Source organism: Ascaphus truei, chromosome 6 (genome assembly GCF_040206685.1).
Source record: "Ascaphus truei isolate aAscTru1 chromosome 6, aAscTru1.hap1, whole genome shotgun sequence".
In the NCBI taxonomy this organism is placed as follows: domain Eukaryota; kingdom Metazoa; phylum Chordata; class Amphibia; order Anura; family Ascaphidae; genus Ascaphus; species Ascaphus truei.
The window spans coordinates 49,146,786-49,166,942 of record NC_134488.1 but is presented as its reverse complement, the minus strand read 5'-3'; the positions used below and the strand labels follow the sequence as shown (position 1 = coordinate 49,166,942).

Here is a 20,157-nt window from a genome sequence, read left to right as displayed (position 1 = left end):
ACTATCCTCAATGCATGTCTATACCATGTCACTGTCCTCAGTGCATGTCTATACCATGTCACTGTCCTCAATGCATGTCTATACCATGTCACTGTCCTCAATGCATGTCTATACCATGTCACTGTCCTCAATGCATTTCTATACCATGTCACTGTCCTCAATGCATGTCTATACCATGTCACTGTCCTCAATGCATGTCTATACCATGTCACTGTCCTCAATGCATTTCTATACCATGTCACTGTCCTCAATGCATTTCTATACCATGTCACTGTCCTCCATGCATTTCTATACCATATCACTGTCCTCAATGCATTTCTATACCATGTCACTGTCCTCAGTGCATGTCTATACCATGTCACTGTCCTCAGTGCATGTCTATACCATGTCACTGTCCTCAATGCATGTCTATACCATGTCACTGTCCTCAATGCATGTCTATACCATGTCACTGTCCTCAATGCATGTCTATACCATGCCACTGTCCTCAATGCATTTCTATACCATGTCACTGTCCTCAATGCATTTCTATACCATGTCACTGTCCTCAATGCATTTCTATACCATGTCACTGTCCTCAATGCATTTCTATACCATGTCACTGTCCTCAATGCATGTCTATACCATGTCACTGTCCTCAATGCATGTCTATACCATGTCATTGTCCTCAGTGCATGTCTATACCATGTCACTGTCCTCAGTGCATGTCTATACCATATCACTGTCCTCAGTGCATTTCTATACCATGTCCCTGTCCTCAATGCATGTCTATACCATGTCAGTGTCCTCAATGCATTTCTATACCATGTCCCTGTCCTCAATGCATGTCTATACCATGTCAGTGTCCTCAATGCATTTCTATACCATGTCCCTGTCCTCTGTGTAGAAGATGTATTTACCACTTAGGCATTTCTGGGAATATTGATGTGTTATTACATTCACGTGTTTGGAGCGGTTCGACCAGTAGACGCGTTGCCAGAAATGTCAGGTTTAATGATAACAGTAAACACAATAACATCCACAGGACATCGTGTGACATTGATGCAGTGACACTGACGTCTGTGTATCTATCCTTATATTGATCCATTAACACAGTGGCTTTAACAGAACCTACCCCATGATCCCACTAACAATATGGGATTCACACGAACCCAAACCTTACATTTCATCTTCCCTATTAATGTCCCGCCCTTTCTCCCTCTTCCTCCTCATCTTCACTCTCCCAGCTCATCATCAGTCAGGCAGCTGTTTCCCCCAAACATTCTCCACTCCACTACCCTCCCCCTCCACTTCACCCCACTACCCTCCTCCACCCTCACCCTCCACTCCACCCCACAACCCTCCACCACCCTCCCCCTCCACTCCACCCCACTACCCTCCACCCCTCCCCAGTCCCCTCAACCCCAACCCCCTCCACCCAGACCCCACAGTTCTTCATCAACAAGCTGTGGGTTAATACCAGGACATATTTCCCCTAATGCTTTGAGCATCATTACCTTGTTCTTGTGGTGTATCCGCCCGAGTATTATCCAGTTATTCCGTTGGAAGATTCTGTGTCTGTGTGTGTATGTGTGCCTGTCTGTGTGTGTGTGTGTGCCTGTCTGTGTCTGTGTCTGTGTGTGCGTGTGCTAAATTCAGGCAGACGGTCTGGTCCAAACACACATTCTGTATGAGAGGGAGATGCTGCCTTTGGACCAGTGATGGGTGTGTGTGTATGTCTGTGTGTGTGTGTGTATGTCTGTGTGCCTGTGCCTGTGCGTGTGCTCACTCTTGCATGACAAGAAGCGAAGCCCTAAAGGAGCAGAGCGAGGATCAGCTCTCAGCTGTTGCGTTTCTTCAGTCTCAATGAAGATGCAGAGACCGGGGGGCGGGAGCAAAGGATGTAGGGGGGGGGGGGCGGGAGGATATGAGGGGAGGGAGGATAGTGGTGTATGGGGGGAGGGAGGATAGTACGGGGGGGGTAGTCTCCGGTTATCTATACAGCACGTTGAGGGGGGGAGGGGGATAATCCCCGGTTATACAGACACTCAGCACGGTGAGAGGGAGGGGTGTAAGAGATGTGTGCAGAGGTACATATAATGGAGACCGATTTGGGTGAAATTATATCTTGGCTTTATTGAGCCTGTGTGCAAAACATACAAAAACAACAAAATAACAAACCCCTTTGTAAGGGATAAGTTACTTCCCCAGACCCTATCTTCTGGACTGGAGGGATATCCCATTACCGGCCTATCACCCCAAAGTCTCAGGAAGTACCTTAAGCAGGTGCCCTCCATGTCAGTCTCTGGCAGGTTCCTGGGTCCTCTGTGTCCAGGAAATATAGGTGTCTGGGTGTCTTGATCTCAGCACAGCCTTTGTGCTCAAGACCGTGTCTGTGCGCAGGCTTCTCTGCTCTCCTTCTGTCAGCCCAAATGTGAGCTATGGAATCTCTCTCCTGTTTCCAACAGGGGGCTTTTCTTACAGACTTAATTGGCCAGGTGGAGTCTGGTTAATCGCCTGCTGCACTTAACCAGATCCCTGCTGGATTTTAGAGATAGTTTCTTCAAAAGGGATAAGTCCCTGTTACATACCTCCCCTGTTTGTGAGAAGCTCGGGCTTACCATGGCTGAAGTCCATCCTTCCACTCTCACTCGAGATATCTCTGCAGCTTGAATGAGAGTGGATGGAGGAAAGGAACCCTTAGTCCCGCTGGGATTGGAGTCCTTTCTTCAGGTCAGTGTAATGGGGGCTCACCACAAACAGGACGGGACCGCAAGGCTGAGGTGGGGATGTTTGAATACACCGACCAGCAACCACGCAACCGTGTCCGGATTGCATAGTCGTAGTCGTGTAGCCGGGTCAGGGTAGGAGAGGTTATGATGGTCGTGATACTCGCCATGGTCTGGGGTTGGAGAAGTCGGATGGTCGTAGTGCGTAGCCAGGGTCCACGAATATAGAAGGTCGGAGTCCAAATACAGCCTAGGTCAAGGGTCAGAGAAGGCAGATGTCAAGGAACAAGCAAAGGTCAGGTACAGCGAAAATAAGCAGGCAGGAAACAAGGTAAACAGCAGGTTGCTTGAGACAAGTACGAGTCACAAACTATGGTTATGCTCAGCTACTGAAACTTGGAGACAAGCTGGCTGAGCATATAAGGGAGTGACAGCCAATAGCAGGACTGCACCAGGCTGTGAGGGATGAATAATCAGACATATGGAAAACCGGTCGACCACCACCAGAATGGTATTCCTGCCTTTGGATACGGGTAATTCCATGGAAAGATGCTTCCATGGGCGTTCCAGAATCGGGAGGGGTTGCAGTAACCCTGATGGCCTGTTACAGAGAGTCTGGTTTTTGGCACATGTCGGACATGCGGTGACAAATTCCTTTATGTTCTTACGTATCCCGGGCCACCAAAAGGTCCATTCCAGGAGGTCGATGTTCTCCTTGTACCTGGGTGTCCGGAGCTTTTAGATGAGTGACCCCATTCCAGCACCTTTTTGCGACATGCTAGTGCGGTGTAGAGGCGTCCATCTGGAACCTCGAGACCCTCCGGAATATCAGACTGGCCTTGCGTGATGTCTTCTAAAGCGTCAAAAGTGTTGGCGGAGATTATACAAGGTGGGGCAAGTATGGTTTCTTCTCGGACCTCAGCCTTGTCTTCCACGAGAAATTGACGAGAGAGTGTCTGCCTTCACGTTTTTTTTTTTTACCCTTGTACTGTAAATATGAAATAATGAAATTGAAGCAAGGGGAAAAAAAAGTGACCATCGGGCTTGTCGCGACCCTAGGTGACGTGCACCTTCAATGTATAGAAGATTCTTATGGTCCGTCAGAATAGTAACAGGATTTTCAGTGCCCTCGAGCAAATGTCTCTATTCCGCCAAGGCCATTTTGATGGCCAATATTTCCCTGTTTCCAATGTCATCGTTCTGTTCGGCGGGCGAGAACTTCTTGGAAAAGAAGGCACATGGGTGTAGTTTGGCTTGTGGAGTCCTCCTTTGGGACAGCACTGCTCCGACATCAGAAGCAAGGGTAGAGGGTAACCCTGGATCAGGATGCACGATGCATCGTGTTAACCCCATGTGTGTCCCTGGCAACACGGCGCTAGTGCGTAGGTGCATGAGGGAGCTTCTCCGTGGCGTCACGGGGGCGGGGCCTAAGCCCGATCCATGTGGTGAATTCATGCCTGGGCGCAACCTCAGTCCGAGGCGCATCACCTGTCTCGTCACGGAGCGCATCATGGGTGCGGGACCGAAGCCCAATCCTTACAGTCAGTAAAGTCTCCTCAAGAAGGTGCTTGAGGTCAGCTCTCTTCAGTCACTCGAGGAGGACTTTTAACAAGTACAGTCTTTCTACTGACCGCATGGTCATGAGATTTCCCCTACGTCGGGCGATCCACCCTTTGTAGGCAGACTGTATGGCAGCAGTCGCAGAGCGTTTACGCAAATAGCTTTCTCTCGCCATCTTTTCTATGGACTCCAATTTAGCACTAAATGCCCATTCCTTGTAACCCTTGCTCAGGTCTTGCAAAGCCTCTGCCAGCTTACTTTTGAATTTGGTCTGATGTCCAGAATCTATTTCTACTATCCTAGACTAGTGCCATTTCATGGTATCACTTAAAGAGTATTCAAGAATAGCTATTTGAGTTTTCAGCTCTTGAAGCTGTCCTTCTGCACTTCTTTTTCCACTCAATGCAGTTGCCAGTTCAGCTTATTTGGAATTGAGTTGCAATTCCACATCTCCCAGTTAACTCAGAGCAAGGCTTAAATCTGTTTCCTTTTCTCTATTTCTGATCTGCAGCAGCCGGTGCTCCTCCCGGACGTTGTCCAGCTCCAGCTGGAGCCGGGCCCTCTCATTGTCCAGCAATTTGCGTTCATCGGCCATCTTGGTCTCAAAGCGCAGTGTCAGGCGGGCCACTTGACGAACGGACACCTGTTCATACTCTTCCTTTTTGGTGAGCTGTAGCTTGAGCTCAGCAATCTGTGTCGGCAGAGTTGTAAGTTGCTGGGATGTGTGTTTAGCTGCCAGCTTTAGCTCTTCCACTTCTAGACATTGCTGCAAGTTCAACTCATCAGCGAGAGATCCCTGTTTCTTGAGTGCATCCTGCAATTCTCCTCTCATGGCCTTCATCTCTTTACTGTGCTCGCTCTGAGCTTGCTTCCACACATCCTTCATATTTTGGAGCTCTGCAGATTTCATCACCAGGGTCGCCGCTGCTTGCGATTTCCACACCTCTTTCTCCTGGGTGTACTGTCTTTTGGGGATGGAGCAGCTGCTTCTCCATCTCTTGCTCTAGTTTCTGGACCTTCTCATGCTCCCTCTCATACAGAGTCACCTGGCGCTAAGCTTGGCCTCCAGCAATGCTCTGGTGATGCTCAGTATAGCCTTCAGTTCCTCATGCTATTCTGCAATGACATACTTGGTTCTTACACGTTCCTGCAGCACTTGTACTTCTTTAGCAGCCTGCATATTTTCTTCCTGCAGAGATCGCTGCTTCTCCTCCGCATTCTAGAGGTGCGTACGCAGACCTTGCAATTGGTTCTGCAGTAGGTGCTCTGCTTGTGTGCGTGGCTCCAATGCTTCAAACTTTTCATTTTCAAATAGTTTCATCATTTTTTCTAGCTCATGAAGCTTTTCCTTCTTTTCATTGACGTGGTCTGTCAAATCAGAATTTTCTTCTTTCAGCCGTGTATTTTCTCTTTTTGCAGTCTCTGTAATATTCAGGGCCTCCTTGTAGTCCTCCTTCCATTTACGCACTTCTGAGTTGAGACTCCCGGTCTCCTCGCGTGAGACATCTATCTCTAGGTTGAGGATCTGAAGTTCCTTCTGAGAGACTTTAAGATCCATATTAAGACTGTAAGCTTTTTGAGAGATGTCCAGCTCCTCAGCGAGGCTGTGAAGTTCCTTTTTAGAGACTTCCAGTTCAGTGCGGCAATTGCTGACCTCCTGGTGTGAGGCATCCAGTTCTATGCAGAGAGTGTGAACCTCATTCTGCGATATGTCCACCTCTGTCCAGATACTGTTGACCTCCTGGTGTGAGGTACTCAGTTCTATGCAGAGAGTGTGAACCTCGTTCTTGGAGACTTCCACCTCTCTATGGCAATTGCGAACCTCTTGCTGAGGGACTTTAATCTCTTTCAGTGCCTCCTCATACTTCTGTTTCAGATTAGCAATCATTCGGTCAGACTTTCTCTGCTTTTCATCCATGGCGGTAATAGTAGTGTTCGCAGTATCTCGATCCGTCCTTAGATCCTCCAATTCGGTCTTGGCCGCAGAATAAATTGCGAGCACACTTCTGTAGCTCAGCATTATTTTCTCTCTCCAGTTTCACTTCTTCACGGAGCAGATCACAGTTATGCCTGGCAGCTTGCAGTGCATCTTCAGGGCTGGTCAGGGGATCGTCACTCACTGGTTCTGGCTCCGCTTCCCTGGCATGGTTGGTTATGGGTTCCTCACTGTAAGCACCGGACAGACACTTTTTGGGGGTACACGACTTCTGCCTTGGGCGCTCTGGATATTCGGTCATCCGCGGGACGAATTCTCAATTTTCTCTAGGCTGCAGGGCATCTCGGACCCCCTTTTTCTCCGTGGGGTCTGCGGACTGGTCTGTTCTTTCCACGGTAAGTGAAGAACCGTTTTTCTTTTTCCGCCTTTTTGTTTTGGACGACCCGTCCCATCAGGAATACTGGGGTCTCCGTCTTTATTTGAAACTTCAGTAGCTTCACTGTATCTGCCAAGCTGTATACCCCCCCCCCCTCACTGTACTGTGTGTTCTCCCCCCACCCTCCCTCACCACATTGAGTGTCTGTATAACCGGGGAATATCCCCCCTCACTGTTCTGAGAGTCTGTATAACCGGAATTATCCCCCCTCACCGTGCTGTGTGTGTGTATATAACCGGGGATATCCCCCCTCACTATCTGAGTGTCTGTATAACCGGGGATTATCCCCCCCTCACCGTGCTGATTGTATAACCGGGGATTATCCCCCCTCACCGTGCTGATTGTATAACCGGGGATTATCCCCCCTCACCGTGCTGATTGTATAACCGGGGATATCCCCCCTCACTATCTGAGTGTCTGTATAACCGGAATTATCCCCCCTCACCGTGCTGATTGTATAACCAGGGATTATCCCCCCTCACCGTGTTGATTGTATAACCGGGGATTATCCCCCCTCACTATCTGAGTGTCTGTATAACCGGAATTATCCCCACTCACCGTGCTGATTGTATAACCGGGGATTATCCCCCCCTCACTGTGTTGATTGTATAACCGGGGATTATCCCCCCTCACTATCTGAATGTCTGTATAACCGGGGATTATTCCCCCTCACCGTGCTGTGTTTTCTTGCAGTGCTGCAACCCGCTCTGCACATAGTTACACAACCCGCTCTGCACAATGTTACACAACCCGCTCTGCCCATTGTTACTCGCACTCTGCACATTGTTACTCACCGTGCTGTGTTTTCTTGCAGTGCTGCAACGCGCTCTGCACATTGTTACACAACCCGCTCTGCCCATTGTTACTCGCGCTCTGCACATTATTACTCATGTTCTGCACATTGTTACTCGGTGCTCTGCACATTGTTACTCAGCGCTCTGCACATTGTTACACAACCCGCTCTGCACATTGTTACTCACCGTGCTGTGTTTTCTTGCAGTGCTGCAACGTGCTCTGCACATTGTTATACAACCCGCTCTGCCCATTGTTACTCGCGCTCTGCACATTGTTACTCGCGCTCTGCACATTGTTGCTACACGCTCTGCACATTGTTGCTACACGCTCTGCACATTGTTGCGCAGCGCTCTGCACATTGTTACGCAGCGCTCTGCACATTGTTACGCAGCGCTCTGCACATTGTTACACAGGACTCTGCACATTGTTACTCAGGACTCTGCACATTGTGGCTCAGCGCTCTGCACATTGTGGCTCAGCGCTCTGCACATTGTGGCTCAGCGCTCTGCACATTGTGGCTCAGCGCTCTGCACATTGTGGCTCAGCGCTCTGCACATTGTGGCTCAGCGCTCTGCACATTGTTACTCAGCGCTCTGCACATTGTTACTCAGCGCTCTGCACATTTGTTACTCGGCGCTCTGCACATTGTTACTCAGCGCTCTGCACATTGTGGCTCAGCGCTCTGCACATTGTGGCTCAGCGCTCTGCACATTGTGGCTCGGCGCTCTGCACATTGTGGCTCAGCGCTCTGCACATTGTGGCTCGGCGCTCTGCACATTGTGGCTCAGCGCTCTGCACATTGTGGCTCGGCGCTCTGCACATTGTGGCTCAGCGCTCTGCACATTGTGGCTCAGCGCTCTGCACATTGTGGCTCAGCGCTCTGCACATTGTTGCTCAGCGCTCTGCACATTGTTACTCAGCGCTCTGCACATTGTGGCTCAGCGCTCTGCACATTGTGGCTCGGCGCTCTGCACATTGTTACTCAGCGCTCTGCACATTGTGGCTCAGCGCTCTGCAAATTGTTACTCAGCGCTCTGCACATTGTGGCTCGGCGCTCTGCACATTGTGGCTCGGCGCTCTGCACATTGTTACTCAGCGCTCTGCACATTGTTACTCAGCGCTCTGCACATTGTTACTCAGCGCTCTGCACATTGTGGCTCAGCGCTCTGCACATTGTTACTCAGCGCTCTGCACATTGTGGCTCAGCGCTCTGCACATTGTTACTCAGCGCTCTGCACATTGTTACTCAGCGCTCTGCACATTGTGGCTCAGCGCTCTGCACATTGTGGCTCAGCGCTCTGCACATTGTGGCTCAGCGCTCTGCACATTGTGGCTCAGCGCTCTGCACATTGTGGCTCGGCGCTCTGCACATTGTGGCTCAGCGCTCTGCACATTGTGGCTCGGCGCTCTGCACATTGTTACTCAGCGCTCTGCACATTGTGGCTCAGCGCTCTGCACATTGTTACTCAGCGCTCTGCACATTGTGGCTCAGCGCTCTGCACATTGTGGCTCAGCGCTCTGCACATTGTGGCTCAGCGCTCTGCACATTGTGGCTCAGCGCTCTGCACATTGTGGCTCGGCGCTCTGCACATTGTTACTCAGCGCTCTGCACATTGTGGCTCAGCGCTCTGCACATTGTTACTCAGCGCTCTGCACATTGTGGCTCAGCGCTCTGCACATTGTGGCTCAGCGCTCTGCACATTGTGGCTCAGCGCTCTGCACATTGTGGCTCAGCGCTCTGCACATTGTGGCTCGGCGCTCTGCACATTGTTACTCGCGCTCTGCACATTATTACTCATGTTCTGCACATTGTTACTCGGCGCTCTGCACATTGTTACTCAGCGCTCTGCACATTGTGGCTCGGCGCTCTGCACATTGTTACTCGCGCTCTGCACATTATTACTCATGTTCTGCACATTGTTACTCGGCGCTCTGCACATTGTTACTCAGCGCTCTGCACATTGTGGCTCAGCGCTCTGCACATTGTGGCTCAGCGCTCTGCACATTGTTACTCGCGCTCTGCACATTATTACTCATGTTCTGCACATTGTTACTCGGCGCTCTGCACATTGTTACTCAGCGCTCTGCACATTGTGGCTCAGCGCTCTGCACATTGTTACTCAGCGCTCTGCACATTGTGGCTCAGCGCTCTGCACATTGTGGCTCAGCGCTCCTCACATTGTTACTCAGCGCTCTGCACATTGTGGCTCAGCGCTCTGCACATTGTTACTCAGCGCTCTGCACATTGTGGCTCGGCGCTCTGCACATTGTTACTCAGCGCTCTGCACATTGTTACTCAGCGCTCTGCACATTGTTACTCAGCGCTCTGCACATTGTGGCTCAGCGCTCTGCACATTGTGGCTCAGCGCTCTGCACATTGTGGCTCAGCGCTCTGCACATTGTGGCTCAGCGCTCTGCACATTGTTACTCAGCGCTCTGCACATTGTGGCTCAGCGCTCTGCACATTGTTACTCAGCGCTCTGCACATTGTGGCTCAGCGCTCTGCACATTGTGGCTCAGCGCTCTGCACATTGTGGCTCAGCGCTCTGCACATTGTTACTCAGCGCTCTGCACATTGTGGCTCAGCGCTCTGCACATTGTGGCTCGGCGCTCTGCACATTGTTACTCAGCGCTCTGCACATTGTGGCTCAGCGCTCTGCACATTGTTACTCAGCGCTCTGCACATTGTGGCTCAGCGCTCTGCACATTGTGGCTCAGCGCTCTGCACATTGTTACTCAGCGCTCTGCACATTGTTGCTCGGCGCTCTGCACATTGTTACTCGCGCTCTGCACATTATTACTCATGTTCTGCACATTGTTACTCGGCGCTCTGCACATTGTTACTCAGCGCTCTGCACATTGTGGCTCAGCGCTCTGCACATTGTGGCTCAGCGCTCTGCACATTGTGGCTCAGCGCTCTGCACATTGTTACTCAGCGCTCTGCACATTGTGGCTCAGCGCTCTGCACATTGTTACTCAGCGCTCTGCACATTGTTACTCAGCGCTCTGCACATTGTTACTCAGCGCTCTGCACATTGTTACTCAGCGCTCTGCACATTGTTACTCAGCGCTCTGCACATTGTTGCTCAGCGCTCTGCACATTGTGGCTCAGCGCTCTGCACATTGTGGCTCAGCGCTCTGCACATTGTGGCTCAGCGCTCTGCACATTGTGGCTCAGCGCTCTGCAAATTGTTACTCAGCGCTCTGCACATTGTTGCTCAGCGCTCTGCACATTGTGGCTCGGCGCTCTGCACATTTGTTACTCGGCGCTCTGCACATTGTGGCTCGGCGCTCTGCACATTGTTACTCAGCGCTCTGCACATTGTGGCTCAGCGCTCTGCACATTGTGGCTCAGCGCTCTGCACATTGTTGCTCAGCGCTCTGCACATTGTTACTCAGCGCTCTGCACATTGTGGCTCGGCGCTCTGCACATTGTTACTCAGCGCTCTGCACATTGTGGCTCAGCGCTCTGCAAATTGTTACTCAGCGCTCTGCACATTGTGGCTCGGCGCTCTGCACATTGTTACTCAGCGCTCTGCACATTGTTACTCAGCGCTCTGCACATTGTTACTCAGCGCTCTGCACATTGTTACTCAGCGCTCTGCACATTGTGGCTCAGCGCTCTGCACATTGTTACTCAGCGCTCTGCACATTGTTACTCAGCGCTCTGCACATTGTGGCTCAGCGCTCTGCACATTGTGGCTCAGCGCTCTGCACGTTGTTGCTCAGCGCTCTGCACATTGTTACTCAGCGCTCTGCACATTGTGGCTCGGCGCTCTGCACATTGTGGCTCGGCGCTCTGCACATTGTTACTCAGCGCTCTGCACATTGTGGCTCAGCGCTCTGCAAATTGTTACTCAGCGCTCTGCACATTGTGGCTCGGCGCTCTGCACATTGTTACTCAGCGCTCTGCACATTGTTACTCAGCGCTCTGCACATTGTTACTCAGCGCTCTGCACATTGTTACTCAGCGCTCTGCACATTGTGGCTCAGCGCTCTGCACATTGTTACTCAGCGCTCTGCACATTGTTACTCAGCGCTCTGCACATTGTGGCTCAGCGCTCTGCACATTGTGGCTCAGCGCTCTGCACATTGTGGCTCAGCGCTCTGCACATTGTTACTCAGCGCTCTGCACATTGTGGCTCAGCGCTCTGCACATTGTTACTCAGCGCTCTGCACATTGTGGCTCAGCGCTCTGCACATTGTGACTCAGCGCTCTGCACATTGTTACTCAGCGCTCTGCACATTGTGGCTCGGCGCTCTGCACATTGTTACTCGCGCTCTGCACATTATTACTCATGTTCTGCACATTGTTACTCGGCGCTCTGCACATTGTTACTCAGCGCTCTGCACATTGTGGCTCAGCGCTCTGCACATTGTGGCTCAGCGCTCTGCACATTGTTACTCAGCGCTCTGCACATTGTTGCTCAGCGCTCTGCACATTGTGGCTCAGCGCTCTGCACATTGTTACTCAGCGCTCTGCACATTGTGGCTCGGCGCTCTGCACATTGTTACTCGCGCTCTGCACATTATTACTCATGTTCTGCACATTGTTACTCGGCGCTCTGCACATTGTTACTCAGCGCTCTGCACATTGTTACTCAGCGCTCTGCACATTGTGGCTCAGCGCTCTGCACATTGTGGCTCGGCGCTCTGCACATTTGTTACTCGGCGCTCTGCACATTGTGGCTCGGCGCTCTGCACATTTGTTACTCGGCGCTCTGCACATTGTGGCTCGGCGCTCTGCACATTTGTTACTCGGCGCTCTGCACATTTGTTACTCGGCGCTCTGCACATTGTTACTCAGCGCTCTGCACATTGTGGCTCGGCGCTCTGCACATTGTGGCTCAGCGCTCTGCACATTGTGGCTCAGCGCTCTGCACATTTGTTACTCGGCGCTCTGCACATTGTTACTCAGCGCTCGGCAGAAACATGCCTAATACTCCTGCGATGCTCGGCTCTGTCATGGAAAATACGAGTCACGTTTCCTAGCAGCCGTGCTATAAATAGGGGGGTGTTACACCGGGAGGGGGGGGGAAGCACGTATACTGCGTGTGCTGTCCTACCCACACATGCAGGATCTGCTCCTCCTGCGTGTCACTGCGCAGGCGTACAGGGGGAGACAGGGACAGATAAGAGACAGGCGGGACAGTAACAGAGACCTGAGGGGACCACCTGCGGACCCCCAGACACCCGCAGGGACCACCTGGAGGCCCCCGGACACCTGCGGGAACCACCCGAGGACCCCCTGTCTGGCCTCTGGTATCAATCCTGTGCAGAAAAAATAAAACGTGATTTTATGGTGGGTGGGTGGGTTGTGTATTGGTTGGTAGTACATATTGTAATGTTTATAGGGGGCAGAGGGAGTGAGTGAAGGGCCAAGTACCCCCTTCCGTCACCCCCCTATGCCCCCAATAAACCTGCTACGGTGCCTTAACCCCTTCATTGCCTTAGTGGCTAGCTGCTAAGGTAATGAAGCTGCTTACATTTTATTTTTTATATAGTGTGCGGGAGCAGGGGGTCTCCTGAGCTGAACAAAGTTGATTTCTGCCTTGGGGACCCCCTACTTCCCGAGTTACAGGCCCCGGTATGGGGTGCCAGCATCCCCGCCGTGTTAAAATCCACGTGGGATCTAAACAAAGCAGAGCGATACCGGCACCCCACACCGGGACTTGTATCTAAGGTAATGATCTTTATTTGGGGGGGGGGGGGGGGGGTTGTTTGATTCTAATGTGCAGGAGCAGGGAGTCTTCTGAGCTGAACAGAGAGGTAATACCAGTATACACACACCCAGAGAGGTAATACCGGTATACACATACACTCCCAGAGAGGTAATACCGGTATACACATACACGCCCAGAGAGGTAATACCGGTATACACATACACACCCAGAGAGGTAATACCGGTATACACATACACGCCCAGAGATGTAATACAGGTATACACGTACACGCCCAGAGAGGTAATACCGGTATACATGTACACGCCCAGAGAGGTAATACCGGTATATACATACACGCCCAGAGAGGTAATACCGGTATACACATACACGCCCAGAGAGGTAATACCGGTATACACATACACACCCAGAGAGGTAATACCGGTATACACGTACACGCCCAGAGAGGTAATAACGGTATACACATACACACCCAGAGAGGTAATACCGGTATACACATACACACCCAGAGAGGTAATACCGGTATACACACACACACACCCAGAGAGGTAATACCGGTATACACATACACTCCCAGAGAGGTAATACCGGTATACACATACACGCCCAGAGAGGTAATATCGGTATACACATACACGCCCAGAGAGGTAATACCGGTATACACGCACACACCCAGAGAGGTAATACCGGTATACACACACACGCCCAGAGAGGTAATACCGGTATACACGTACACGCCCAGAGAGGTAATAACGGTATACACGTACACACCCAGAGAGGTAATACCGGTATACACATACACACCCAGAGAGGTAATACCGGTATACACACACACACCCAGAGAGGTAATACCGGTATACACATACACTCCCAGAGAGGTAATACCGGTATACACATACACGCCCAGAGAGGTAATACCGGTATACACATACACGCCCAGAGAGGTAATACCGGTATACACGCACACACCCAGAGAGGTAATACCGGTATACACACACACACCCAGAGAGGTAATACCGGTATACATATACACGCCCAGAGAGGTAATACCGGTATACACATACACGCCCAGAGAGGTAATACCGGTATACACATACATGCCCAGAGAGGTAATACCGGTATACACATACACGCCCAGAGAGGTAATACCTGTAAATACGTACACGCCCAGAGAGGTAATACCGGTATACACATATACACCCAGAGAGGTAATACCGGTATACACACACACCCAGAGAGGTAATACCGGTATACATATACACGCCCAGAGAGGTAATACCGGTATACACATACACATACACGCCCAGAGAAGTAATACCGGTATACATACACGCCCAGAGAGGTAATACCGGTATACACATACACGCCCAGAGAGGTAATACCAGTATATACGTACACGCCCAGAGAGGTAATACCGGTATACACATACACGCCCAGAGAGGTAATAATACACACACATGACAAGAGAGGTAATACCGGTATACACATACACGCGCAGAGAGGTAATACAGGTATACACATACACGCCCAGAGAGGTAATACCGGTATACACATAAACGCGCAGAGAGGTAATACCGCTATATACATACACGCTCAGAGAGGTAATACCGGTATACAAATACACGCCAAGAGAGGTAATACCGGTATACACATACACGCCCAGAGAGGTAATCCCGGCGTACAAATACACGCCCAGTGAGGTAATACCGGTTGTCAAGAGAGAGGGGATTTGGCTCGGGATTAAAGGGGTTACACCCCATTGGGCCACCCTCTACTCTCACCTGGGAAGCAAGGGGTTAACTAGACTGGGGTCCAGTAATGTGTTTTTGCCTTGCTTCAGCCATCCAACTGTTTATTCCCCTGTATAAATGTATTGTTTCTGGGCCAGTGTCTGCACCACACACACACTGGGGCTTAAGGGGTTAATGAGCTGCAGTTTAGGAAAATACATTAGGATGCGTGGTGTCTTTTCAGAAATATCTGGGCTTCAAAAGGCTTGATTGAAGTGGGTGTGAAAAGTACAGAGGGGGTTTGGTCTATGTTAACACATCTGGCTGGTAGACAGCTAGGACCCAGGCTGGGGCATTGGGTGTGAAATATAGCACCGGTGACAAATGTTCACTACACAGGAGTCCCTGCTTCAAAGGATTTCTTGATGGGGGCCAGGGGTGCGGTTACGCAAGGAGATCTCAGAATGAGTGACCTTATTAAATATAAGAATATTATGAGATGTCCTCGGCTGAACGGGCTAAAAGCTACATATGTGTATTCGTGGGACTGATTCGCACATAACGATTACAGACACATGATGTGTAGCAGGTCCTAAGCGACAGATATTAATATCTCTCTTAATTTTAGTATTATACGGTAATATTTAGTCTTATTGGGAGCGTCATGCGTGCCGGAATGTATTAAAGTTCGCGTGCCAGCAAGTACTACTGAACTGAAGTTATGAAGTTATTTAGATAGGAAAAGCAGTTTTTAAACGTCCTTGGGTGGGAGGAGTTTTACTCTGAGGGAAACTGTCAACCTCACCACTGATTTATGAGAGAGGCTGGGTTTTGGTTGTGTTCAATGGGAAATAATTGTATCAGAACTAGGCTCAGCCTATGGCTATTGTCCTTCATGTCTTTCATGTCTTGGTGATTTTGAAGATTGCTGTATGAACTGCTAGTCAAGATTTCTGACTATTTCATCATTCCATCTTAAGTAAGTGTCTATATTTTGTCTGTTATTTGTATAATCTCGTGTGTTCACCTTTTTCAAGGAATAAATATTTTATCACATCTAAGTCTCGTTCAGTTCAACCCAGTTATATTTGGTGTGTATTATTAATAGCCTGTCTCAAAGCTACCGTCACACCGGTATACAAATACACGCCCAGAGAGTTAATACCGGTATACACATACACGCCCAGAGAGGTAATACCGGTATACCAGGCCTGCACAACTCCAGTCCTCGAGGGCCGCAAACAGGCCAGGTTTTCAGGATATCCTTACTTTAGCACAGCTGGCTCAATAAGTGGGTCTAATTGACTGAGCCACTAATTGAGCCAGCTGTGCTGATTTAGGGATATCCTGAAAACCTGGCCTGTTTGCGGCCCTCGAGGACTGGAGTTGTGCAGGCCTGCGGTATACACATACACGCCCAGAGAGATAATACCGGTATACACATACACGCCCAAAGAGGTAATACTGGTATACACATACATGCCCAGAGAGGTAATACCAGTATACACGCACACACCCAGAGAGGTAATACCGGTATACACGTACACACCCAGAGAGGTAATACCGGTATACACACACCCAGAGAGGTAATACCGGTATACACGTACACGCCCAGAGAGGTAATACCGGTATACACGTACACGCCCAGAGAGGTAATACCGGTATACACATACAGGCCCAGAGAGGTAATACCGGTATATATGTACATGCCCAGAGAGGTAATACAGGTATACACATACACGCCCAGAGAGGTAATACCGGTATACACATACACACCCAGAGAGGTAATACCGGTATACACATACACACCCAGAGAGGTAATACCGCTATACACATACACGCCCAGAGAGGTAATACCGGTATACACATACACGCCCAGAGAGGTAATACCGGTATACACATACACGCCCAGAGAGGTAATACCGGTATATATGTACATGCCCAGAGAGGTAATACAGGTATACACATACACGCCCAGAGAGGTAATACCGGTATACACATACACGCACAGAGAGGTAATAATAGACACACATGACAAGAGAGGTAATACCGGTATACACATATACGCGCAGAGTGGTAATACAGGTATACACATACACGCGCAGAGAGGTAATACCGATATACACATACACGCCCAGAGAGGTAATACCGGTATACACATACACGCCCAGAGAGGTAATACCGGTATACACATACACGCCCAGAGAGGTAATACCGGTATACACATACATGCCCAGAGTGGTAATACCGGTATACACATACACACCCAGAGAGGTAATACCGGTATACACACACACGCCCAGAGAGGTAATACCGGTATATATGTACATGCCCAGAGAGGTAATACTGGTATATACATACACACCCAGAGAGGTAATACCGGTATACACATCCACGCCCAGAGAGGTAATACCGGTATATATGTACATGCCCAGAGAGGTAATACCGGTATACACATACACGCCCAGAGAGGTAATACTGGTATACAGATACACGCACAGAGAGGTAATACCGGTATACACATACACGCCCAGAGAGGTAATACCGGTATACACATACACGCCCAGAGAGGTAATACCGGTATACACATACACACCCAGAGAGGTAATACCGGTATACACATACACGCCCAGAGCGGTAATACCGGTATACACATACACGCCCAGAGAGGTAATACCGGTATACACATACACGCCCAGAGACGTAATACCGATATACACATACACGCCCAGAGAGGTAATACCGGTATACACATACACGAACAGTGTGTGTGTATGTGTAGAGCTGTGTGTGTGTGTGTGTGTGCGGAGCAGTGTGTGTGTGCGGAGCAGTATGTGTGTGCGGAGCAGTGTGTGTGTGCTGAGCAGTGTGTGTGTGTGTGCGGAGCAGTTTGTGTGTGCAGAGCAGTGTGTGTGTGCAGAGTAGTGTGTGTGTGTCTGTGCGGAGCAGTGTGTGTGTGTGCAGAGCAGTGTGTGCCTGATAGTAAACATATAAGTAAGGAGATATTTACCTGGATTTCGGGTCCGGCCGCAGAGAATGAAATGTAATAAGTGGAGTCGCTTTGCAGAGTAAATAGCGGAGATTAAATATAGAAATGTTGCTCTCCTTAACACGTGTTCTCTCTCTTTGCTAAACACGTTTCTCTTTCCTTCTTCCTGATGTATCACCGCGCTCTCTTCTCCTTTATTCCCGCTCTTCCTCACACTCCTCTGGTCCTCTCTTGCTCACTTTTCCACACTCCTCTCTCTGTCTCTCTCCCTGTCGCCTCCTTTCTCTCTCTCTCCCTCTCTGTCTCTCTCTCTCTTTCTGTTTCTCTCTCTGTCTCTCTGTCTCCGTCTCTCCCCCTGTCTCCCTCGCTCTCTTTTTTTTTTTCCTCTGTCGCTTTTTCTCTTTTTCTCTCTCTCAGCTGTTCTGGTATGTCTGACACAGCTGCTAGTTTCACAAGCTCTGTCTAACTGAAGCTGCTGCAGTTTCCCACCCAGACTTGGGCCTCCGAGAGACTGGAATCCCGGGACGGAAGGTGGGGGGGGAGGGCCTGGAAAGGCTTCTCAGTGTAATGAGCTGCAATCTCTCCCTCAGTTACTAGGAACCTCCTGGAAGTTCAGGCCTCTCAGGGCCAGTGTGGCAGGGATGGAACAGACATTGTGGAGTGTCACCATGAGAAAGCATGGCCCCAGCTCTCAGGCGTGTGGGCCCATTTGCTGTCTCTTGTTGTTGGGCGTCGGGAAGTTTTGGGGTTAATGGGGTGACTGGGAGGGGACGGGGGTTTGCTTAAGGGAGGAACAGGCGATCCACCGGAGCTGCTGAGCTAAGCTCACCATCAAGCAGCCCACCTAGGCGGAGGGCAGCCACGACCGGGGGCAAGGCACTCCCTCACCTCCAGGGCTCCCTGTCCGCTCCCCATCCCGCAGGCGCGAGCGGGGGATGACGCGGCCGGGGGGCGGGATGGGGAAGAGCCAGGGGGGGATTTAAATCACAGCCGGGACCAAGCACGCTCTTTCTGCTCCTTGCTGAGACGTTTCCCACCGTCCGTCCCTTGTTGATGAGAAGTGGTAGCATGTAATCAGTGTTTGGCCTCTTGTTTTGGTCAACGAGTAGAGGTAGCGGTCACCACTGTTCGCTACTAAGTACATTGCCTGTGAGTATTGTTAACTTGTATAGCCCAGGTCCCCCTCTGGGCTCCCCTTTGCTTCTCCCTTACCTCTGCTGCGGTCGGAGGGATTGCGGTGTGTGCCGGCGCCGCCGGAGTCTGTGGCGGCCCCCGGCGGTTAGGCAGGAAGGTGGGGGCAGTATGCAGAGCGCTCCGGTGGCTCCGCGGTGCACCCGGCTAGCGGGGGCTGCCATGTTGGGACTGGAAGAGACGCAGGAGAAGAGGACGCATGGACAACATGCAGGAAACAGTGGCAGCCATTGCCAAATAAGCCCCGCACGGGAACCACAGTTCCCAGCAGCCCCCCGGGCTGTGGATCACCTGTTGTACTACATCCAATAGGGCTCATGGATTCTCCAACTCTGAGTTTGTACATTTCGCGCGCTGAGGCCATGCCAGTCAGTCGGAGCTGGGACACCAGAAGGGTGGGGTATGCGTGTGCAGGGTGTCTGTGACCCCTGCACTAGGCCAGAGCTCCCCTTAGGCCCCAGCTAGGCCCCGACTCACCTCAGCTTGTGGTTGCTGCCGGGACTGGCCCGTCAGTTAGGGACACTGCCCCTGGAGTGACAGTGTGAGGGACACAGCCAGGACGCGGCTGCATCCTGGCCTACGGTGATCTGGGACCAGACCATCCAGATACTCTCTTCAGTGTGGGACCCTCCCGCTGGATACCACCCAACGCAGAGGCGGACACATCGCTGACCACAACCGTCACTGGATCAGTGGATCCTAAACTTATGTAGTGGCGTTACCGAATGTGGGATCACCCGGCAGGTACCTCACCTCGACAAGTGCACCAACTGTACACACACAGGTGGGGCAGCGCTGTCTCACACACTGGGTTGGGTGGCTACTTGTGGACACTAGGGTGGTTGGGTGCCCAAGGGCCCCTAGATATTTTGGGGCCTGTCTATCAGGTTTGGACAGTGTGTTGGAGGGTGCGGCCGTGCGTGGCCTCGTTGGTGGGACCGGTACCATTGTTATTTTATGCATGCAGTAAACGGTTACTTTTACCGGTGTGTGTTTTATTGCATGGGGTCCTGGGACGGGGTTATCCCACATAGTAGGATCCTGTACAGGTGGAGGCGCTGTCACCCGATTGATCAGGTACACCCCAGGCTCCAGCGGCGGAGGGCCAGGCCTCCTGTGAGCCTCAGGTAA

The 20,157-nt window shown here is 50.9% G+C and overlaps 1 protein-coding gene across 2 annotated transcripts in view; it reads right to left on the bottom strand.

Annotated features, from left to right (window-relative positions):
- The window catches only part of FXYD6 (FXYD domain containing ion transport regulator 6), a 55,924-nt gene extending 37,544 nt beyond the window's left edge, over positions 1–18,380 (bottom strand). The window contains exon 1 of one of the 2 annotated variants that reach the window (XM_075604229.1): positions 17,857–18,380. The gene's annotated coding sequence lies outside the window, so the exon portion shown is untranslated. Of the gene's footprint in view, positions 1–1,496; positions 1,862–17,856 lie in introns of those variants that run through there. The other variant, XM_075604228.1, reaches the window with a different exon arrangement.
- Positions 18,381–20,157: the final 1,777 nt, after the last annotated feature.